The sequence below is a fragment of the Callospermophilus lateralis genome, chromosome X (assembly GCF_048772815.1).
Source record: "Callospermophilus lateralis isolate mCalLat2 chromosome X, mCalLat2.hap1, whole genome shotgun sequence".
Classification (NCBI taxonomy): Eukaryota; Metazoa; Chordata; class Mammalia; order Rodentia; family Sciuridae; genus Callospermophilus; species Callospermophilus lateralis.
Genome location: NC_135325.1, coordinates 42,676,723 through 42,699,954, shown reverse-complemented (window position 1 = coordinate 42,699,954; position 23,232 = coordinate 42,676,723).

The following is a 23,232-nucleotide window of genomic DNA, read 5'->3' as shown; positions in this document are numbered from 1 at the left end:
AATAAAATAAATATTGAAAAAAGCATCCTGGTTAATCACTCTCGCAGATGAAAGAATAGCCAAACTGGAGCTCTGGATATCAGCTGTTATGGATTTGAGTCAAATCACCTTTCTTTTTTATTTTTGGTCCATAGAATTCGCTTTGGTTAGTTTCTCTGGAATCCAAATTGGCTGTTGTTCTACCTGTGGAAACACACAAACAGAACCCCACCCCCAGACATTCACTGGGTCAGGACCTTTCCATTGTCCTGTTAGAATATCCTTCCAAAGTACCTTAGGCTTATGTACATTTTTTGGACACATATGCCTTTCCACAGCACTAAGCCCTGATGAATCCAAATTTTAAAAGTTTAGAGTAAAAAGGGTTATTTTAAGTTTATCTTTGGGGGATATATACCCATTTCCAATTCCCTATTTTTGCTTTAATAAGTACATTTTAATAGTTTGATGAGCTCTTTCAACTATGCTTTGTCCCTGAGGATTGTATGAGATTCCTGTTATATGAGTAATGCCAAATGATGAGCAAAATTGTTTAAAAGAGGTAGAAGTATAACGAGGACCATTATCTGTTTTTAACTGTTTTGGAACGCCCACAGTGGCAAAATTTGTAAGCAATGAGCTATAACATCTTTAGTTTTTTCTCCAGCATGAAGGGATCCCACCAAAAATCCGGAAGAAGTATAAACTGTAACATGCAAATATTTTAATTTTCCAAATTCTGGCAAGTGTGTGACATCCATCTGCCAAATATGGTTAGGTATCAGTCCTCTAGGATTGACTCCAAGATTAACTTGTGGTAAAAAGGTCACACAATTTTGACATTGTTTTATTATTTGTCTAGCTTGTTCCTTAGTTATTTTAAAATGCTTTTGTAAAGTATTAGCATTGACATGGAACCTTTTATGAAAATGTGTAGCTTCTTCTAGTGTATAGAAAATATGTATGTCATGTGTAGTTTTATCTATTAATCATTGCTCGAACTAAGGGCTCCAGGCAATCCTGTATGTGCTCTGATATGTCTTATAAAGAATGAATCTTTTCTGTCCCAGATTAGACTTTGTATAACAGAAAACAAAGAGAAAACAGTAGAGAAAGGGGAAATCCTACCAGCATCTTCAAGGGATACTATAGCATAAACTATATACTGACTTTCAGAAAATAAATTAAATACAGAATTTTTAAACATCACAAAAGCTTGTAAAACTGCATAAGCTCTACCTTTTTAGCTGATTGTTTGGGTACTAAAAATGTAAAAGTTTGATCAGGGGTAACTACTGCTGCTGTACCATTATTTGACCCTTCAGTGAATTTATTTGGAGCATTCATGATAGGAGTTTTTCTAGTCATTTTTGGAAAAACTACAGGATGTGAAGACCAAAAAGACAACAGAGGATTAGATGGTAAGTGATTATCAAATGAAACATTAGATTTACACATGATTATTGCCCACATATTTAACTCATTAGCTAACTCATCAATTTGATCCATAGTATATGGAGTAATAATTTTATTGGGTGAAATTCCAAACACTCCGTTTGCTGCTTTTATTCATTTGAGTATTTATTGTCCTACAGCCTCAGGATACCTAGTAAGAATAGTGTTAGGAGAATAAGATAAATGTATCCATAATAATGGACCTTCTTGCCAAAATACTCCTGTAGGAATATTTTTGTTGGTATTACAATAAATAATAAAGACAAAGTTATATCAATTCTATCTAAATGCATATTTTCCTTATATGTTTCAATAATTTTTAATACCTTTCTTGCTTCACGCGTTAACATTCGGGGTGAATTTGGATCTGATGGACCTTTTAGGATATTAAATAAAGGTCCCAACTCTCCTGTTGGTATGCCTAGATAAGGCCTTATCCAATTATGTCTCCTAATAACTTTTGAAAGTCGTTAGTGATTTGAGTTGATCTACTCGTATTTGAATTTTTGTGGACGAACCATGGTTGAAGATAATAGAAATCCTAAATAATTAATTGGAAAATTTAATTGTACTTTATCTATTTTTATCTCTAGATTATAATTTTTTAATAAATTTGTAAGTGTGGCATAACATTCTAGCAATGTGTTTTTATCTTTGTGTGCTAACAATACATCATCCATATAGTGAAATATTTGCAGTTCAGAATTTTGATTTCTAAGTGGCTGGATTACTTTGTTATCATAAATTTGACACGTAGTTGGGCTGTTAGCCATCCCTTGAGGGAGTACTTTCCATTCATATCTCTGATCAGGACCTTCATGATTTAGTGCAGGGATAGTAAATGCAAAATGTGGACTATCTTCAGGATTGATTGGAATTGAAAAAAAAACAATCTTTAACATCTCTAGCTAAAATGTACCAGGTTTTTGGCAAAGCAGACATTTGAGGAATCCCCGATTGAGCAGGTCCCATAATAACCATCTCATTATTAATGACTCTTAAATCTTGCAATAATCTCCATTTATCAGATTTCTTTTTAATGACAAAAATGGGAGTATTATAGGGAGATACGGAAGGTTGTATATGTCCCTCCGCTAATTGTTGTTTGAACAGGTCATGGGTTGCTTGTATCTTTTCTTTAGTCAGAAGCCACTGAGGAACCCATACTGGTCTATCTGATTTCCAAGTAATTTTTATTGCCTCAGTGATCCCTTCTGAAAACCCCGTCCATGTCTATTTTTTCCTTGATCTATTTGAATTGGTGCTGCTATACCTTGTTCTCCTAATCTTTTTCTTTCCTGAAACCTTGTCTAGCCCTAATAGTGGGTGCATTTGGATTGATGTTCTTTGTTAACGTCAAACCTAATTGATCTAGGACATCTCATCACCATAAATTTATAGGAAGATGATCCAATACATATGGCTGTATAATTCCTTCACATCCCTCAGGATCCTTCCAATCTAATACCATTGCACTTCTATTAGGATTAGTTGCCACTCCTAGGCCTCGAAGCGTTTGAGTGGCTTGTTGTAATGGCCAATGTTTTGGCCATTCTTGACGAGAGATGATGCTAAGGTCTTCACCTGTATAAAGTAGCCAATTAAATTCATGTCCTTGAATATTTAGTTTTAGCATTGGGCGAGAATCTAAATTCAAAGACAGCATAGCCCAATAAACACCTGTGGAGCCTAATCCCCTGGAACCTCTTTCTATACTACTACTGGAAAATTTATTATGTAGGCTGGATATTTTTAATATCTGTGCTATTCTATCTCCTGGTGAAATTACTGATACACCCTTTGGAGAACTAGCTATAATTTTTATTTCACCTTCATAATCCGGTCATTTACCACGGGATTATCATAAATCCTTTTAGCGTAGAACTGCGTCCTAACAATAAGCCTACAGTTCCTTGCGGAAGAGGTCCTTTTACTCCTGTGGGAATGATTTGAACTCCCATCTCTGGAGTTAGTACTGCTCTGGTGGAGGCACAGATGTCCAACCCTGTGCTCCCTCTGGTTCGTCTGATGAGAGATCTGATGGATAATGTGTCCTGGGAACTACCTTGATGGTGTTGCTGGGTCCCTCCATGGTGGTTCTGGGTTCCTCCAGTGCCCCGTACATTTGTGGTCGTGGGCCTCAGAGCATTGGGCCCCCCTGTCCATTTTTTGGCAAGGGAGCCCGATGCCTTTCTCTATGATATCATGGGTAAACACCTGGTCCTTGTCCATTTTTTGATTACGGAGTACCCTCTATGGTGGTTTGAGAACGGCATTCATTAGCCCAATGTCTCCCTCTATGGCATCGTGGGCAAATACCCGGTATTCTATTACTTTGATACCTAGCTTTGTTAAACCCTCCTCCTATAAGGCAACTCCTTTTAAAATGTCCTGTTTGTTCATAATTGTAGCATGTTTTTGGCCTGGCATCTAAAGCCTGTTGTACTGCTGCCAAGACTTGTCCTTGTTCATTAATGTTTCTACATTATTTAATGTATGTGTTTAAATCTTCATGTGTCCATGGTCTAATAACCTCTCTGCAGAAACGATTTGCTTGGTCATAAGCCAGTTGTTTTATAAATGGCATTGGTTGTTCTGTATCCCCCAAAATTCTGGAAGCTGCTTGAATAAGCCTATCTACAAATTCAGCATCAGGTTCATTAGTTCCTTGTATTATGTTAGATAATTGACCTTGTAAATCTCCATTCCCCTGTAAAGTTTTCTATGCCCTTTTCACATCTACAACAATTTGTGCATATACGCCAGGATCATATTCAATTTGTTGCCATTGACCCACATAAGGTCCTTTTCCTAACAACATGTCTAGATTTCTTTGAGGGTAACTGGGTGCTGCATTTTGCCTAGCTGTCTCCCTGCGAAATTCCTCATTGGCAACCTCCCATAACAAATATTGTCCTCCATTTAGCACAGATTTACACATACTAGCCCAATCTGCTGGCATCATGTCCAAGTTGGTAATGGATTCGACCATGCTTACAGTGAAGGGTGCTTGAGGACCATAGGTTGTTACAGCCTCCTTTAACTGCTTTATTGTTTTGAAATCTAAAGCACGGTGAATTCGCTGCCCTCCTGCCTGCTCAAGTACAGGGCATGCTAATCTTTGAGGTGCTGTCTCAGGATCCTATCTATCAACTACGGGGGTTTAGGGCCACTCAGCTATCTCCATAGGTGGAGCTGTTGGTTGAATTACGCCCTCTGGTGATAGAACAGTGTTAGTATCAGCCCCCTGTTGTAGCTTTTTCCCTAATAGCTGTTTCTCCTATAAGCTTTCTTCCTTTAAATTTTCTTCCTCTGTCTGACTAGCTTGAGAGACCTTCTCTTTTGGTTGATCTAAAATGTCTTTCTCCATGGTCTGAACCTCTAACAATTTACTTAACACTCTTTCAGTTTGGTTTTTACTAATTTCTAATCTATTATAAAGATAACGCAACCCAATAAGATAACACAAAACAAAACTGAAACAGAATGAAACAAAAACAGAACAAAAAATTGTTGTATCAATTTTTCTATTTTCTTGGCATGTGAATTTGTGGTCTATTTCTATCTCTTCCTCAGGGCGAACAACTTCAAACCTTGAGCCAACCATTTTTCCCACTCTGCCTGAGAAAATTCTAGGGATAGGCAGCTTGAAACAAACACAAAACAAATCAAAACAAGAACACATTGTTTTTTAAAATGGTCACCCATTTTCTCAACTTCCCTTAGGGGAAAGCAATTTCACTTACCCCGAAGCTTCAGACGTTCCCCGTACGGACCGCCAAATGCCACAGTCTGGCTGGGCACAAATCACGAGCCACTGAAGTAGGAACAAACTTTATTTTTGAACTGCAAGAAAAAACCTCACACACGCTCCTGGGGAATTCTCCTGAATGCCATGCAGCTCGTCCAGGAACCCCCCGCCGGAAATATATCTCCCAGAAATCCCTCCTCCTGCACTTCCCCAACCAATGGGAACTCTCAGGAATCCCTGGAAATCCCCACGAGAACTCCAAAATAGTGAGATAACTCAAAAGTAGCGGCAGAGGCGGATAGTAATGGCTCGCCTGTCAATCAATACTGTTGGCAAAATGCCTGGGGCCATACAGACTTGGCCGTGGCTCTCAGCATTAAGGTTAGAGCTAGAATGAGGGTAGGATTAGAACTAGTAATAGAGATAGGGTTTGAGGTAGGCTAAGGATTATTTTTAGAACTACGGTAGCATTAGGGTGAGGGTTTGGCTTAGGGCAAGGATAGGGTTAGAAGTAGAGAAAGGGTTTTGTTAGGGTTAGGGTTAGGTTTCAGGTTAACCTAGGTTTAGGGCTCAAAATAGGGCTAGGATTTGTGTTAGCATTAGGGCTACAGCTAATGAAAATCTAGTTTTTAGGGTTAAGATTCCTATTAGGGCTGGTTCTGCGGATAGGGTTAGTTTAATATTTAGAGATAAGGTTACTCTTAGGGTCCGAGTAAGGGTCAGGTTTACTTCTAGGGTTAGGGTTAGGTTTAGGACTCAAATTAGAACTATGTTTAGGGATAGGTGTAGGGTTAGGGTTTGGTTTAGTTTAAGGGTTAGGGTTAGCGTTATGGTTCAATTTTGTTTTAGGGCTAGGGTACTGTTAGGGCTAGTTTTCCAATTAGTATTTGGGTTAGGGCTAGTGTTTGAGTTTTAGGCAAAAGGTTTGGGTTAGATCCAGGTTTAGGGCTAGGGTAAAGGTTATGGTTAGGATTGGGTCTAGGGATAGGGATAGGGTTTTTGTTATGGTAACAAATAGGGTTAGAACTAGGGATAGGGCTAGGGCGAGAGTTAGAGTTAGTCTTAGAGCTAGGGATAGTGTTATCCTTAGGGTTAAGGACAAATTAGGACTAGATCAGAGCTATGGTTAGTGGTAGGTTTAGGCCTAGGTTTAGGCCTAGGTTTAGGGCTAAGGTTAGCGTTAGCATTAGGGTTATGGTAAGGTATGATGTTACAGCTACATTTAGGGCTAGGGCAAAGCATAAAATTAGGGTTAGGACTAGGGTAAATGTTAGGGTTAGGATTAGGCTAGGCTTAGGGATAGATTTAGGGCTATGATTTTTGTTATGGTTAGGGATAGGGTAAGGGATAGGGCTAATGTCAGGTCTAGGGTTATAGTTAGGGATAGTTTTAGGCTCGGGATTATGACAAGATCTATTGTAAGTGTTAGGTTGAAGGTTATGGTCAGTTTTACAGCTGGGCGTATTATTAGGGTCAGGGTCAGGGTTTGGGTATGTGTTAGGTTAAGGATTAGGCTTAGGGCTCAAATTAGCATTAGGGTTAGTGTTAGGGTTAGGGTAATGGATACGGTTAAGTTTAGGGTTAAGTTTAGAATTAGAGTAATGGACAGGTTTAGGGTTAGGGATAGGGTTAGGTTTAGGCCTAGGGATAGAATTCAGTTAGGGTTATGTTTAGGGTAATAGATTTGATTAGAGCTACAGTTAGTGCTAGGGTTATGGTTAGGTTAGAACTTTGGTTAGGGTTAGGCATAGGGTTAGAATGTGGTTAGGGTTGTGTTTAGGGTAACGTATATGATTAGAGCTAAAGGTAGGGCTAGGATTATGGTTAGGATTAGGGCTATGGTTTGGGTTAGATTTTGGGTTAGGACAAGGTTTAGTTTTATGGTTAGATTAGGTTAAGTGTTAGGGCTATGGTTAGGCTTGAGGTTAGGTTTAAAGCTAGGGTTAGGGCTCTGATTAGGTCTAGGTTTTGAGTTAGGTTTTGACTATTTAGGACTAGGGCTAATGTTATAACTACGGTTATAATTAGGGCTATGTTAAGTTTAGAATTCTGTCTAAATCTAGTGTGTAGATGAGGTTTAGGTTTAGGGTGATGATTAGAGCTAGGGTTCGTGTTACCATCAGAGTCAAGATCAGTGTTACTGATCAGAGTTAGGGATAGGCTCGAATTAGGACTAGGCTTTAGGCTAGGTGTAGGGTTAGAGTTTGTGTAAGGGTTAAGGTATGAATTAGGGATAGGTCTAATGTCAAGTCTAGGATTATGATTTGGTTAGGGTTAGCGTTAGAGCTTTGTCACAGTTTTGTTTGACAGCTAGGGCTACTTTTAGGATTAGTGATAGAGTTAGCACTAATGCTATGGTGAGGTTTTGGCTTAGATTTACTGTTATGGTTAGATCTAGGTTTATGGCTATGGCTAGATTTAGGGATAAGTTTAGAGCTAGTGTTAGGGTTACTAATGGATAGAGTTAGAACTAGAAATTGGGCTAGGGCAAGAGTTAGAATTAGTCTTAGGGCTAGGGTTAGGTTTAGGTTTAGGGTTAGGGCTAAATTAGGCCTACATTTAGGGCTAGGGTTAGAGATAGGGTTAGGCCTAGGTATAGGTTTAGATTTAGGGGAAGGAATGGGGTTATAGCTAGGTTTAGTGCTAGGGCGAGGGTTAGGATTAAGGCTATGATTAGGGTTAGAGCTAGGGCTTAGGATTAAGGCTAGGATGAGGGTTTATGTTATGGCTAGGGCTAGGATTGGGAATAGTGCTAATGTCAGGTATAGATTTATGATTAGTGTTAGTTTTAGGTTTAGGTTATAGCTAGGTCTAGTGTAAGGGTTAGGTTAAGGTAATGGCCAGGTTTAAAGCTAGGTGTATTATTAGGGTCAGGGTCCCGGTAGGTTTGGTTTACGTTAAGTTTTAGGGTTAAGGATTTAATTAGCTTTAGGGTTATGATTATGGATAGGGTAATGGATAGGATTAGGTTTAGGGTTTAGGTTAGATTTAGCGTAATTGATAGGGTTAGTTTTAGCAATAGGGTTAGCATATGAGTTAGGCTCATCTTTAGAGTAATGGATAGTGTTATAACGAAGGTGAGAGCCAGGGATTAGGTTACGATTAGGGCTAGTTTTAGCGCTAGGCCTAGGGTTAGTGTCAGGGACAGTTTTAGGGTAAGTATTAGCATTTGAGCTAGGTTTAGGTCTTGGGCGAGGGTTAGATTTAGAGTCAGGGCCAGGGTTAGGCTTAGGTTTATGTTTAGGTTAAGGGTTAGAGTTTGAGTTAGGTTTCGGGCTAGGGCATGCGTAGGATTAGGCTTAGTCTAGGATTATGGTCAGGGTTACAATTAGGGCTAGATTTAAGGCTATGATAATGGTTAGGTTTTGTGTGAGGTCTAGGGCTAACATTAGGACTATGGGAAATATAAGACCTAGGAATATGTTTATGGATAGTTTTAGGGTCAGGGTTATGGATATGTCTATTGTTAGGGTTAGATTTTGGGTAAGGATAAGGTTTAGAGCTAGAGTTTGTTTAGGGTTTTAATGGTCATTGTCCAGGATAGTGTTAGGTTTAGGGTGAGTGCCAGAATTACGATTAGCTTTGGGTCTAGGGATAGGGTCAATCTTTAAATTAGGTTAACCTTTATTGTTAGGGCTAGTGCTAGGTTTTTGTTTAGGGCTAGGGCTAGATTTATGACTCTATTTAGGATTAGGTTTTGTCTAGTGCTAGTGTTACTGTTATTTTTAAGTATAGGTTTACTGGTATTGGAAGTGTTAAGGTTCGGTTTAGTGTTAAAATCAGGTTTAGACTTAGGGTTAATGTTAGGGTCAGAATAAGGGTCAGGGTTTGGGTTAGGTTTAGAGCTAGAATGAGGCTAGGATAGGAATAGAAATACAGTTAGTGTTTGGGGTAGGCTAAAGATTAAGTTTAGGACTAGAGTATCATTAGTGTAAGGATTTGGCTTAGGGAAAGGGATAGGGTTTAATGTAGGGTTAGGGTTAGGGTTAAGTTTAAGTCTAGGGTTAGGATTAGGGTTAGAGGTAAAAAATAGGATTAGGTCTCGGATTCGGGCTAGGATTTGTGTTAATATTAGGGCTATGGCTAATGAAAGAACAAGGTTTCTGTTTAGGGTTAGTTCTAGGGTTAGCATTAGGGCAATATTTAGTGCTAGAGTTAGTTTTAGGGGCCTAGTTAGTGTCAGGGTTATTTATAAGGTTAGGGTTTGACTCAAATTAGGACTAGGTTTAGGGCTAGGTGTAGCTTTAGGGTTTGGTTTGGGTTAAGGGTTAGGGTTACGGCTAGGTTTTGTTTTAGGATTAGGGTAGATTTAGGGCTAGTTTTTCAATTAGCATTAGGGTTAAAGCTAGTGCTTGGGTGAGGTTTATACTTAATTTTAGTCTTAGGTCTATTTTTAAGCCTTTGGCTAAGTTTAGGGCTTAGTTTGGTGCTAGGGATAGGGCTAGCTTTTGGGTTAAGTTAAGGTATAAGTTTATAACTAGAGATAGGGCTAGGGCTAGAGTTGGAGTTAGTCTTAGGGATAGGGATAGGGTTAGGTTTAGTTTTAGGGCAAATTAGGGCTAGGATTAGTGCTAGGGTTCATGTTAGATTTAGGCCTAGGTTTAGGGCTAGGGTTAGGGTTAGCATTAGGGTTAGGGTAAGGTATGATGTTACAGCTATGTTTAGTGCTAGGAAAAGGGATAAATTTAGGGTTAGGGCTAAGGTTAAAATTAAGGTTAGGATTAAGTCTAGTCTTAGAACTAGGATTAGGGATAAGGATAGGGCTAACATCAGGTCTAGGGTTGAGGTTAGGCTAGGGTTAGGGATAGGGCTATGGCTCAGTTTTGTTTTAGAACTAGTCCTAGGTTTAGGGCTAGTTTTATGATTAGTGATAGTGTTAGAGCTAGTGATAGGGTGAAGTTTAGGCTTAGATTTATTGTTATGTTAGATCTAGGTTTAGGGCTATGGCTAGGGTTAGGGCTACATTTAGGGCTAGTTTTAGGGTTATGGTAATGGATAGGGTTAGAACTAGAAATAGGGCTAGGGCAAGAGTTTAAGTTAGTCTTTGGGCTAGGGTTAGGGGTAGGTTTAGGGATAGGGCTAAATTATGATTAGTGCTAGAGTTAGTGCTACAGCTAGGCCTAGGGTTATTGTTAGTGTTAGTGTTAGCTTTAAGATTAGATTTATGTGAAGGAATAGGGTTTTAGCTAGATTTAGGGCTACTGTGATGGCTAGAATTAGGGTTAGGGATAAGATTGGGGTTTGGGTTAGGATTAAGGCTAATTTAGGTTTAAGCTGAGGGATTGTGTTAGGACTAGGTCTAGGATTAGGGCTAAAGCTAATGTCAGATCTAGGTTGATGGTTAATATTAGTTTTAGTGTTAGGTTATGGCTATGTCTAGTATAATGGTTAGGTTTAGGGTAGGGGTCAGGTTTAGAGTAGGTGTATTATTAGGGTCAGAGTCAGGGTAGAGTTTGGTTTAGGTTAAGGTTTAGAGTTAATGCTTGAATTAGCTGTGGTTTAGGGCTAGGGTTAGTGTAATAGATAGAATTAGGCTTATGGTTGAGTTTAGGTTAAGAGTAACGGATAGGGTTAGTGTTAGCAATAGGGTTATCGTTAGGCCTAGGGATAGCATTTGGGTTAGGTGTATCTTTAGGGTAATGCATAGGGTTAGAGCTAAGGTTAGGGCTAGGCTTAAGGTTAGGATTAGGGGTAAGGTTAGGGTTAGGCCTAGGGTTAATGTTAGGTTTAGGTTTAGTGTAAGTGTAGGCATTTGAGCTAGGATTAGGGCTAGGGCTAGGTTTAGGGTTTGAGTCATGTCTAGGGTTAGGTTTAGGGTTAGGGTTATCTTTAGGCTAAGGATTAGAGTTTGAGCTATGGTTAAGCCTAGGTCAAGGGTAAGCATTAGAATTAGGTCTAAGTTTATACTTAGAGGTATGATTAAGGCTAGGTTTAGGGCTACAATAAGGGCTAGGTTTTTTGTGATGTTTAGGGCTAACGTTAGTGATATGGGTAATATAAGAGCTAGGGATATGATAATGGGTAATGTTAGGGTCAGGGTTATGGATATGTCTAGTGTTAGGATTAGGTTTTGGTTTCGGATAAGGTTTAGAGCTAGGGTTTCTTTTAGATTAAGAGTCATCGTTGGGTTACGGTTTTTTATATGGTTAGGGCCACAATTAGGCCTAGAGTTTGGTCTAGTGATAGGTTGAGTCATTACGTTAGGTTAAGGGTTAATGTTAGGGCTGGTTCTAGGTTTTTGTTTAGGGCTAAGGCTAGATTTATGACTCTATTTAGCATTAGGTTTTGTCTAGTGCTAGTGTTAATGCTAGGTTTAAGTATATATTTACTGCTAGGGGTAGTGTTAGGGTTCGGTTTAGGGTTAGGGTCATGTTAAGATCTAGGCTTAGTGTTTGGGTCAGAATAAATGTCAGGGTTAGGATTAGGGTTAAGCTAGAATGAGGGATAGGTTTAGGACTAGTAACAGAGTTATGGGTTGGCTAAGGATTATGGTTAGGACTAGAGTAGCATTAGGGAGAGTGTTTGAGTTAGGGTAAGGGATAGAGTTAGAGGTAGGGTGAGGGTTAGGGTTAGAGTCAGGGCTAGGATTAGGCTAGGATTTGTGTTAGCATTAGGGTTACATCTAATGCCAGAACTAGTTTTCTGATTAGGGCTAGTTCTAGGCTTTGCATAAGGGCCATGTTTAGAGATAGCGGTAGTATTAGGGTCCGAGTCAGGGTCAGGGTTGTTTCTATCATTAGGGTTAGTACTCAAATTAGGGCTAAGTTTGGGGATAGGTGTAAGGTTAGTGTTTGGTTTAGGTTAAGGGATTAGGGTTAGGATTATGGCTCGGTTTTGTTTTAGCGCTAGAGTAGGGTTAGAGCTAGTTTTCAAATTAGCATTAGGTTCAGGGCTAGTGTTAGGGTGAGGTTTGGTCTTAAGGTTAGGGTTTACAACCAGGTTTAAGATTTGGATGATGGTTAGAGTTAGGATTGGGGGTAGGGATAGGGCTAGGGTTTGGGTTGTGGTCAGGGATAGGTTTTCAACTAGCGATAGGGCTAGGGCGAGTGTTAGAGTTAGTCATAGTGCTAGGGATAGGATTAGGCTTAGGATTAGGATTAATTTAGGGCTAGGATTAGTCCTCATGTTAGTTTTATACTTTGGCCTAGAGTTAGGGCTAGTTTTAGGTTTAGCTTTAGGGTTAGGGTAAGGTATGATGTTACAGCTACATTTTTGGCTAGGGCATGGGATAAAATTAGGGTTAGGGCTCTGGTTAAGGTTAGGATTAGAATTAAGGCTAGGCTTAGGGCTATGATTAGGTGTAGGGTTTGTGGTAGGGTTAGGGCTAGGATTAGTTCTATGGCTAATGTCAGTTTTCGGGTTATGGTTAGGGATAGTTTTAGGTTCAGGTTTATGGCCAGGTCTATTGTAAGGGTTATGTTGAGGGTTAGGGTCAGTTTTACAGCCAGGTGTATTATTAAGGTCAGATTCGGGGTTAGGGTATGGGTTAAGTTAAGTTTTAGGGTTAGGGCTAAAATTAACATTAGGGTTAGGATAATGGATTTGGTTAGGTTTCAGGTTCAGGTTAGGTTTAGTATAATGGACAGGATTAGGGTATGGCATAGGGTTAGAGTTAGGCCTAGGGATAGAATTTGGTTAAAAATATGTTTCAGGTAATGGATAGAATTAGAGCTAAAGTAAGAACTAGGGTTATGTTTAGGTTAGAGCTATGGTTAGGGTTAGGCCTAGGGTTAGAATTGGCTTAGGGTTATGTTTAGGGTAATTGATAAAATTATATCTAGGTTGAGGGCTAGTGTTATGGTTAGGAATAGTGCTATGGTTCAGTTTAGGTTTCGGGTTAGGACAAGGTTTAGGTTTAGGATTAGGTTTAGGTTAAGTGTTAGGCATAGGGTTAGGGTTAGGGCTATGATTAAAAATAGAGTTAGGGCTCAAATTAGGGCTAGGTTTGGGGTTAGGTTAGGGCCAGTGTAGAACTATGGCTAAAGTAAAAACTAGGATTATGATTAGAGATAGCATTAGGTCTAGTTCAAGGTCTAGTGTTTAGATTAAGTTTAGGTTTAGGGAGATGAATAGAGATAGGGTTAGTGTTAGGGTCAGAGTCAGGATCAGTGTTACTGATCAGGGTTAGGGATAGGACTCAAATTAGGGCTAGGATTAAGGCTAGGTGTAGTTTTAGGTTTTGTGTTAGGGTTAGGATAAGAACTAGGAATAGGCCTAATGTCAGGTCTAGCATTACCATTAGGCTAGGGTTAGGTTAGGGCTATGGCTCAGTTTTGTTTTAGAGCTAGTGCTAGGTTTAGGGGTAGTTTTAGGATTAGATTGTGTTAGGGATAGTGGTAGAATGAGGTTTAGGCTTAGACTTATTGTTATGGTTAGATCTAGGTTTAGGGATAAGGCCTGCATTTGGGTTAAGGTTAGGGCTAGCGTTAGCTTTACAATAATGGATAGGGTTAAAACTAGAATTAGGACTGGGGTGCGATTAGAGTTATTTTTTGGCCTAGGGTTAGGGGTAAGTTTAGGGTCAGGGCTAAAATAGGGTTAGGATTAGTGCTAGGGTTAGTATTAGGGTTAGCCTTAGGCTTAGGGTTAAGGTTATGGTTAGTGCTAGTTTTAGGGTTAGGGTTAGATTTAGGGGAAGAGGGTTATAGCTAGGTTTACAGGTTGGGTTCGGGTTAGAATTTGATTTAGGGCTATTTGTTAGTGTTCGGGTTAGGATTAAGGCTAGGTTTAGTGCCAGGATGAGGGTATGTGTTAGGGCTAGGACTAAGATTAGGGCTATGGCTAATGTCAGGTCTGGGTTCAAAGTAAGTGGTAGTTTTATGGTTAGGTTATGGCTAGGTCCAGTGTAAGGGTTAGGTTTAGGGTAAGTGTCAGGTTTAAAGCTAGGTGTTTTATTAGGGTCAGGGCCCAAGTATGGTTTAGTTTAGGTTAAGGTTTAGGGTTAAGGCTTGTATTAGCATTAGGGTTCAGTTTAGGATTCAGGTAATGGATAGTGTTAGGTTTAAGATTCAGGTTAGTTTTAGAGTAATGGATATGGTTATTGTTAACGATAGGGTTAACCTTAGGTTTAGGCTTATCTTTAGGGTAATGGATAGGTTTAGATCTAAGGTTAGGGCTAGGTTAAAGTTAAGTTTATGGCTAGTGTTAGGGTTAGGCCTTGTTTTAGTGTCAGGGTTAGATTTAGGGTAAGTATTAGGGTTTGAGCTAGGGTTAGGTCTAGGGCCAGGGTTAGGGTTAGAGTCAGTGCTAGGGTTAAGGTTAGGGATAGTGTTATGATTAGGGAAAGGGTTAGAGTTTTAGCTAGGTTTAGGAGTAGGTCGAGGGTTTGGGTTAGAATTAGGTCTAGGGTTATGTTTAGGGTTAAAATTAGCGCTAGTTTTTATTGCTAGGATAAGGGCTAGGTGTGTTTGATGTTTATGGTTATGGCTAGTTTTACGGCTAGGGTTATGGATAAGTCTAGTGTTAGGGTTATGTTTTGGGTTAGGATAAGGTTTAGAGCTAGGATTTGTGTTAGGGTAAGGGTCAGTTTTTGGGTTAGGGTTAGGGCCAGAATTAGGAATTAGGTTAGGGCCTTGGGTTTAGAGATAGGGTTAGATTTGTGTTAGGTTAAGGGTTATTGTTAGGGATTGTTCAAGGTTTTTGTTTAGGACTAGGGCTAGATTTATGACTCTATTTAGAATTAGGTTAGGTCTAGTGCTACTGTTACTATTAGGTTTAGGTATACGTTTACTGGTAAGGGATGAGTTAAATTCCGGTTTAGATTTCGTGTCAGGTTTAGATCTAGGGTTAGTATTGGGGTCAGAATAAGGGTCAGGTTTTGGGTTAAGGAGAGAGCTAGAATGAGGCCAAAGGTTAGTACTAGTAAAAGAGTTAGGGTTTGGGATACGCTAAGAATTAGTGTTAGGACTAGGGTAGCATTAATGTGAGGGTTTGGCTTAGGGTAATGGAAAGGTTACTGGTAGGGTTAGGATTAGGGATATGGTTAGGAATAGGGTTAGGGTTAGGGTTACTGTTAGAAATAGGTTTAGGGTTAGGGTTGTTGTTTGAGGTAGTTTAAAGGTTAGGGTGAAGTTTAATGATAGTGTTAGTGTTTGGGTTAGGGTTATAGTTAGGTTTAGGATTAGTGTTAAGTTTAAGGTTATGTTTAGTGTTAGGTTTAGTGTTAGGCTTAGATTAGTGTTAGGGTTAAGGTAAGGTTTAGGGTTAGGATGAGTGTTAGGGTTAAGGGTAGGTTTAGAGACAGGCTTACGTTTATGGATAGGGTTAGAATAAGGTTAGGCTTAGGGTTAGTGTTAGGGTTAAGGTTAGGGTTAGCGTTAGGGTTAGTGTTAGGTTTAGTGTTCAGATTTGTGTTAGGGTTAGGGTTTGGGTTAGATTTAGGGTTACAGTTAAGTTTAGGGTTACGCTTAGTGTTAGGACCAGTATTAGTGTTAGGCGTAGGGTTAGAGTAGGGTTAGTGTTTGGGTTAGGGTTAGTGTTTGTGATAGGGTTAACTTTAGGTCTAGGGTTCAGGTTAGGGTTAGGATTAGTTTTAGAGTTAGGGTTGGCTTTAGGGGTAGTGTTAGGGTTAGTGTTAAGGTTAGTTTTTGGGTAGGCTTAGGGTTTGTGTTAGGGTTAGTGTTAAGATTATCATTAGGGTTACAGTTAAAATTAGAGTTAGAATTAGGGTTAGGGTTAGGGTTACAGTTAGGGTTAGGGCTAGTGTTAGGTTTAGGGTTAGAGTTAGGTTTAGATATAGGGTTAGGGTTTGGGGTTAAGGTTAGTGTAAGGTTTGGGGTTAGGGTTAGTGTTAGGGTTAGGGTAGTGTTAGGGTTAGTGTTAGGGTTAGTTTTTGGATTAGATTTAGGTAGGGGTTAGGGTTAGGTTAAGGTTGGGGTTAGGGCTTGATTATGGATTGTGTTAGGGTTAGCGTTAGGTTAAACGTTTGTGTTAGGGTTAGGGTTAGGGTGTGGGTTAGTGTTAGAGTTATGGTTAGAATTAGGTTTAGGTTTCGTGTTAGATTTAGGGCTATGGTTAGTGTTAGAGTTATGGTTAGGATTAGGTTTAGAGTTCATTTTAGAGTTAGTGTTAGATTCAGTATTAGGTTTAGGTGTAGGATTATGGTTAGGGTTAGGGTTAGTGTTACAGTTAGGGTTAAGTTTAGGGTTAGGATTACTCTTTGGGTTAGTGTTAAAGCTAGGTTAAAGGTGAGTGTTATGATACGTTTAGAGTAAGTGTTAGGGATAGGTTTATGTTTATCATGAGGTTTAGTGTTAGTGTTAGGGTTAGTGTTAGTGATTGGGTTAGGGTTAGGATTAGGGTTAGTGTTAGTTTTAGGGTTAGGTTTAGGGTTAGGTTTCGTGTTAGGGTAAGGGTGTTGTTTAGGATAGTTTCAGGGTTAGGGTTAAAAATAGGGTTAGGGTTACTGTTAGGGTTAGGGTTTGGGTTAGGGTTAGGCTTCATTGTAGGGTTAGGGTTATGATTAGTATTAGTGTTAGGGTGGGGGTTAGGTTAAGTCTTAGGGTTAGGGTAGTGTAAGTTTTATTGTTACTTTTAGGTTTATTTATAGGTTTAGTGTTAGTGTTAGGGTTAGGGTTAGGTTTAGGTATAGTGTTAGGGTAAGGGTTGAATTCGTGTAAGAGTTAGGTTTAGGGTTAGTGTTAGGTTTAGGGTTAGTGTTATGGTTAGGGTTTGCGTTAGAGATAGTGTTAGGGTTAAAGTTAATTTTAAGGTTAGTTTTATAATTTGGGTTAGGTTTAGGGTTAGTGTTATGGTTAGGTTTAGGATTAGATTTATGGTTAGTGTTAGGATTAAGGTTAGGGTAAGTGTTATTCTTAGAGTAAGGGTTAGTCTTAGAGCTTGGGTTAGGGTTAAGGTTAGGGATAGGGTTAGAGTTAGGATTATGTTTTGGGTTAGGGTTAGGGTAAGGATTAGTGTTAGGATTAGGGTTAGTGTTTGCGTTAGGGATTTGGTTACAGTAGGATTAGGTGTAAAGTTAGGGTTAGGGTGAGAGTAGACTTAGAATTAAGGTTAAAGGTAATATAAGGGTTAGTGTTAGGGTTAGTGTTCGGGTTACGATTAGGGTTAATATTAGGTTTAGCATTAGGGTTATGGTTATGTTTACTGATAGGTTTAGGGTTGGGATTAGGGTTAGTGTTAGTGTTATGTAAAGGTTAGGGTTAGGGTTATATTAGGTTTAGGTTTTTCGTTTGGATTAGGGTTTCTGTTCAAATTGGGTTTGGGTTAGGGATAAGGTTATGGTTAGTGTTAGGATTAGTGTTAGGGTTAGGGTTTGGTTTAGGTTTCATGTTAGAATAAGGGTTAGAGTTAGGAGTACTGTTTGGGTTAGGGTTAGAGATAGGTTTATGGTTATTGTTAGGTTTAGGGTTAGTGTTAGGGTTAGTGTTAGGCTTTTGTTAGGTTTAGGGTTAGGTAAAGGATATGGATAGTTTTAGTACTAGGATTAGTGTTAGGGTTAGATTTAGTGTTATGGTTAATGTTAGGGCAATGTTTAGGGTTAAAATTAGGGGCCTTTTAGGATTAGATTCAGGGTTAGGGTTAGGTTTAGTTTTAGGGTTTGGTTTAGAATGAGGTATACGATTACGATTAGGGTTAGGGTTAGTGATAGGTTATGGTTAGGGTTAGTGTTAGGTTGAGGTTTTGGGTTAGGAATAATGTTAGGGTTAGGTTTTGGTTTAGGTTTAGGGTTAGGGTTATTGTTAGTGTTAGGTTTATGGTTAGTGTTAGGGTTAGGGAGAAAGTTCCTGTTAAGTTTAGTTTTAGTGTTAGTGTTAGGGTTACAGTTAATTTGATGGTTAGTATTAAGGTTACTATTAGTGGTTTATTAGGTTTAGTGTTAGGGTTAGTGTTACGGTTAGAGTTAGGTTTAGTGTTAGGTTAGGGTAAGGGTTGGTTTAGCGTTAGTGTTAGGGTTAGGGTCAGTTTTAGTGTTACGATTAAGGTTTGCATTAGAGTTATTGTTAGAGTTAGTATTAGGGTTTTGGTTAGGTTTAGGTTTAGCTTTAGTGTTAGTGTTAGGGTTAGGGTTAGTGTTAGGTTAGAGTTAATTTTGCGGTTAGTGTTAGTTGTAGGGTTAGGGTAAAAGGTCCTGATATAGTTAGGGTTAGGGTTAGTGTTAGGGTTAGGGTTAGCGTTAGGGTTAGTGTTAGAGTTAGTTTTAGTGTTTTGGTAAGGTTTAGGGTTAGGGTTATTATTAGTTTTAAGGTTAGGTTTAGTGATATTTTAGGGTAAGGGTTAGGGTTATGGTTACGGTTAGGGTTAGTGTTAGTTTTAGGGTAATGTTTAGGGCTATAGTTAGGGTTATGAAAAGAGTGTTTGTGTAAGTTTTAGGGTGAGGTTTAGTGTTAGGGTTACTTTTAGTGTTATGGTTGTGTTGGGGTTTCTGTTAGGGTTACGGTAAGGGTTACGTTTAGGGTTATGGTTACAGTTATGATTTGGGTTAAGGTTAAACTTAGGGTAAGAATTAGGTTAGGTTTAGGGTTAGCATTAGGGTTAGGTTTAGCATTAGGGTTATTGTTAGATTTAGTGTTAGGATTTTTCTGTTAGGGTTTAGGGTTGTGTTAGGCTTAGGGTTACACTTAGGATTATGGTTTTGGTGAGAATTAGGGTTAGTATTAGGGTTAGGGTAATGTTTAGTGTTAGGTTTAGTGTTAAGGTTAGTGTTTGTGATAAGATTAGGTTTAGGCTTAGGATTCAGGATAGGGTTGGGGTTATTTTTAGAGTTAGGTTTAGGGTTGGCTTTAGGGTTAGTGTTAGGATTAGTATTATGGTTAGTGTTAGGGTTAGTGTTCGGTTAGAGTTAGGGTTTGTGTTAGGGTTAGGGTTATCATTAGTGTTATGGTTAAGATTACGTTTAGAATTATGGTTAGGGTTAGGTTTACGGTTTGGGTTAGGTTTAATGTTAGGTTTAGGTTTAGGGTTAGGGTTAGTTATAGATTAGGTTTAGATTTAGGGTTAGTGTTAGGGTTAGTATTATTGTTTGGTTACATTTAGTATTAGGGTTAACTTTAGGTTAATGTTTAGGGTTAGTGTTAGGTTAGTGTAAGAATTAGGTTTAATGTTATGGTTAAAGTTCAGGTTAGTGTTACAGTTAGTATTAATGTTTTGTTTAGGTTTAGGATTAGTGTTAGTATTAAGGTTATGGTTATGGTTAGTTTTACGTTAGGGTTACTGTTTCCGTCAGGGTTAGCGTTAGGGTTAGTGTGAGAGGTCCTGTTAGTGTTAGGGTTAGGGTTAGTGTTAGGGTTAGGGTTAGCGTTAGGGTATGTGTCAGAGTTAGTATTAGTGTTTTGGTGAGGTTTAGGGTTTGCTTTTGTGTTAATTTTAGGGTTAGGATTAGTTTTAGTTAGGGGTTAGTGTTAGGGTTAGTGTTAGGGATAAGGTTAGTGTTAGTGTTAAGGTTAGAGTTAGAGTAAGGTTTAGGGTTAGTTTTGGGGTTACTATTAGGGTTTTGTTTAGGTTTAGATTTTCAGTAGGATTGGGGTTAGTATAAATTTAGGGTTAGGATTAGGGTTAGATTAGGGTTAGGGTTATGGTTATGTTTTTGGTTTATGTTATGGTTAGTGTGAGGGTTAAGATTAAGGTTAGGGTTGTGATTAACATTAGGGTTAATGTTAGGGTTAGGATAGTGTTACTGTTAGGGTTATGGTTAGGGTTAGAATTAGGGTCAGTGTTAGGCTACGGTTTAGGTTTATGTTTAGGGTTATAATTAGAGTTAGTGTTAATGTTAGGCTTAAGGATAGGATGAGTGTTAGGGTTAGGGTTAGGGTTTGTGTTAGAATTAGGGTTAGGGTTAGTGTTAGGATGAGTGTTGAGTTAGGGTTAGGTTTAGTGTTAGGCTTAGGATTAGGGTTAGTTTTAGGGTTGGTTTAGGTTTGGGCTTACATTATGTGTTAAGGATAGGGCTACTGTTAGATTTAGTTTAGGGTTAGGGTTTGGCTTAGGGTTCATGTTAGGTTTAGGGTAAGGGTTAGTGTTAGGCTTAGGTTTAGGGTTATAGTTAGGGTTAGCGTTATGGTTACAGTTAGGGTAAGCGAAAGTGTTTCCTTTAGTGTTATAATTAAGTTTAGGATTAGATTTACTGTTAGCATTATGGTTAGTGTCAGCTTTAGAGTTAGGTTTACATTTAATGTAAGGTTTAAGGTTATGGATAGGGTTTGGGTTCGGGTAAGTGTTATGGTTATGGTTAGGGTTCGGATTAGGTTTCAGGTTATGGTTAGGATTGATGTTATTGTTAGGTTTAGGGTTATTGTTAGGGTAAGGTAAGGGTTAGGGTAAGGGTTAGTATTAGTGATATAGTTAGGATTATGGTTAGGTTTAGGGTTATATTTTGGTTAGTGTTAGGTTTCAGGTTAGGGTTATGGTTAGGTTTATTGTTGGGGTAGTGTTAGGGTTAGGCTTAGGATTAGGTTTAGGATTAGAGTTAGGTTTAGGGTAAGGTTTAGAGTTATTGTTAGGTTTAGAGTTAGAGTTCTTTTTAGAGTTAGGGTTAGTGTTAGGTTAAGTTTTAGGATTAGGGTTAGGGTTAGTTTTAGAGTTAGATGTAGTTTTTTGGTTAGGTTTAGGTTTAGGGTTGTATTAAAATTAGGGTTAGTGTTAGGGTTTTGTGAGGGTTAGGGTAAGGTAAGGGTTAGAGTTAGAGTTATGTTTAGGGTTAGGGTTTGTGTTACAATTAGTGTTTGGTTAGGGTTAGTGATAGTGTTAAGGTTAGTGTTAGAGTTAGTGTTGGGGTTAGTGTTATGGTTAGGGTTAGGTTAGGGTTAGTGTTCGTGTTAGGGGTAGAATTAAGAAAAGGTTTTGGGTTAGGGTGTGGGTTATAATTAGAGTTAGTGCTACTGTTAGGTTTAGATTTAGGGTGACAGGGTTTGGGTTAAGTTTAGTGTTAGTGTTATGTTTAGGGTTAGTGTTATGATTAGGATTAGGATTAGGGTTAGGTTTAGGCTTAGGGTTAGGGTTAGGGTTAGTTTTATGGTTAGGGTTAGGTTCGGGGATAGGGTTCGTGATAGGTTTACTTAGCTTTAGTGTTAGGGTTTTGGTTAGGGTTAGGGTTAGGGTTAGGGTTAGTGTTAGGTTTAGGTTTAGGGTTAGGCTTAGTGTTAGTTTTAGGGTTGGGGTTAGGGTTATCTTTATGGTTAAAATTAGTGTTACGGTTAGGTTTAGGTTTAGTGCTCGTGTTTTCTTAGTGTTAAGGTAAGGTTTAGGGTTATAATTACATTTAGTATTATTGTTAGAGTTAGAACTAGGTTGAGTGTTAGGTTTATAGTTAGGTTTAGGGTGAAGTTTAGTGTTCGGTTTAGGGTTAGTTTTATGGTTAGCATTATGGTTATGATTATTACTAGGGTTAGGTTTAGGTTTAGGGTTAGTGTTAGGTTAGCATTAGAGTTAGGGTTTGGGTTAGTGTTATGGTTAGGGTTAGAGTTGGGTTTACGGTTCGTGTTAGGGTTAGGGTTAGGTTTACTTAGAAATAGGGTTAGGATTAGAGTTTGGGTTAGGGTAGGGATAGGGTTAGTTTTATGTTTTGGCTTAGACTTTAGGGTGAGGGTTAGGGTTAGTGTTTGTGTTAAGGTAAGTGTTAGCATTAGAGTTAGGGTTAGTTTTAGTGTTAGTGATAGCATTAGAGTTACAGTTAAGGTTATCGTCAGTGTTACAGTTAGGATTAGGGTTCATGTAAAATTAGGGGTAGGGTTAGTGTTAGGGTTACATTAGATTTAGGGTTAGGCTTACTGTTGCTCTTAGGGTTAGGTTTAGATTTAGGATTAGGAATAGTGTTAGGGTTAGGGATATGTTTAGAGTTAGTGTTAGGGTTAGGGTTAAGGTTAGGGTTAGTGTTATATTTTGGGTTAAGTTTTAGGTTAGTGTTATGGTTAGGTTTTGGTTTAGGTTTAGTTTTAATATATGTGTTAGGGTTAGGGTTTCGGTTAGGGTTCTGTTGAGAGCTACATCCGAAGGGGCCCTAGCAAACTTTCAGACTACCTGCTGATGATTGGCTCACAGCGGCCCTAGCAACATCTAGCTCATTGGCTCCTCTGTGGTGAAGCTTATTGGGCTGTTTCCCTGCCCTTTCAGGCCATGGAGCTGCTCATTGCGGTCTTTTTTGGCTCTGCCCATGCAACCCAGCCAATTGGCCTCAGGAGCAGGAGGATTGTGGAAGGTGGAGAGGCTGGTGGTTGAGAGAGAGGCTTGTGGAAAGTCGGTGGTGGCAGTTGGACTCTGAAGGTTTTCCTGAGGAGCTGTTTTGTTTGCCGTGTGTGGTTCTAAAGTAAAGTTCGTTTCTTTCAAAAAGTGGCTCCTGAATTGTGCCCAGCCAGACTGCGGCATTTGGTGGTTCACACGGGGAACAACTGAGGGTAAGTAAACTGCTCGTCCCTGAGGGCAGGGCGAGAGAATTGGTATCCATTTTAGGATTCTTCTTTTGTTTTGCTTCACTTTTGTTTTAAGTTGTCTGTCCCTGGAGATCTGTAAGATGGAAGAAAAACCACTCACATCTGAGGAACAGATAGGGAGAAAGGACGGATGGACATTTCAGGAGGATAGAAAGGCTATAATGATTTTCTGTTGTTCCAATTTTGTTTCACTCTGTTTCAGTTTTGTTTGGCGTTATCTTCTAGGGTTGTATTATAGTTATAGTAGAAATATTCAAGTGAAAGAGAAGGTCTCTCGAGCTAGTCAGACAGAGAAAAAAATTCAAGTAAAAAAGAAGCTCTCTCGAGCTAGTCAGACAGAGGAAAAAATTCAAGTAAAAGAGAAGGTCTCTTGAACTAGTTAGACAGAGGAAAAGATTCAAGTAAAAGAGAAGGCATCTCAAGCTAGTCAGACAGAGAAAGAAAGTTTAGAGCAGAAAAAGCCATCAGGGGGAAAGTTACAAAAGGAGACTGCTACTAACACCTTTCTATCACCAGAGGGCTTAAGTGTCCAACCAACAGCACCACCTCTACAGGAGACTGCTACTAACACCTTTCTATGACCAGAGGACGTAAGTGTCCAACTGACAAGGCCACCTCCATATGCTGGGAGGTCCCCAACCACCCCAGTTGATAGATGGGATCCTG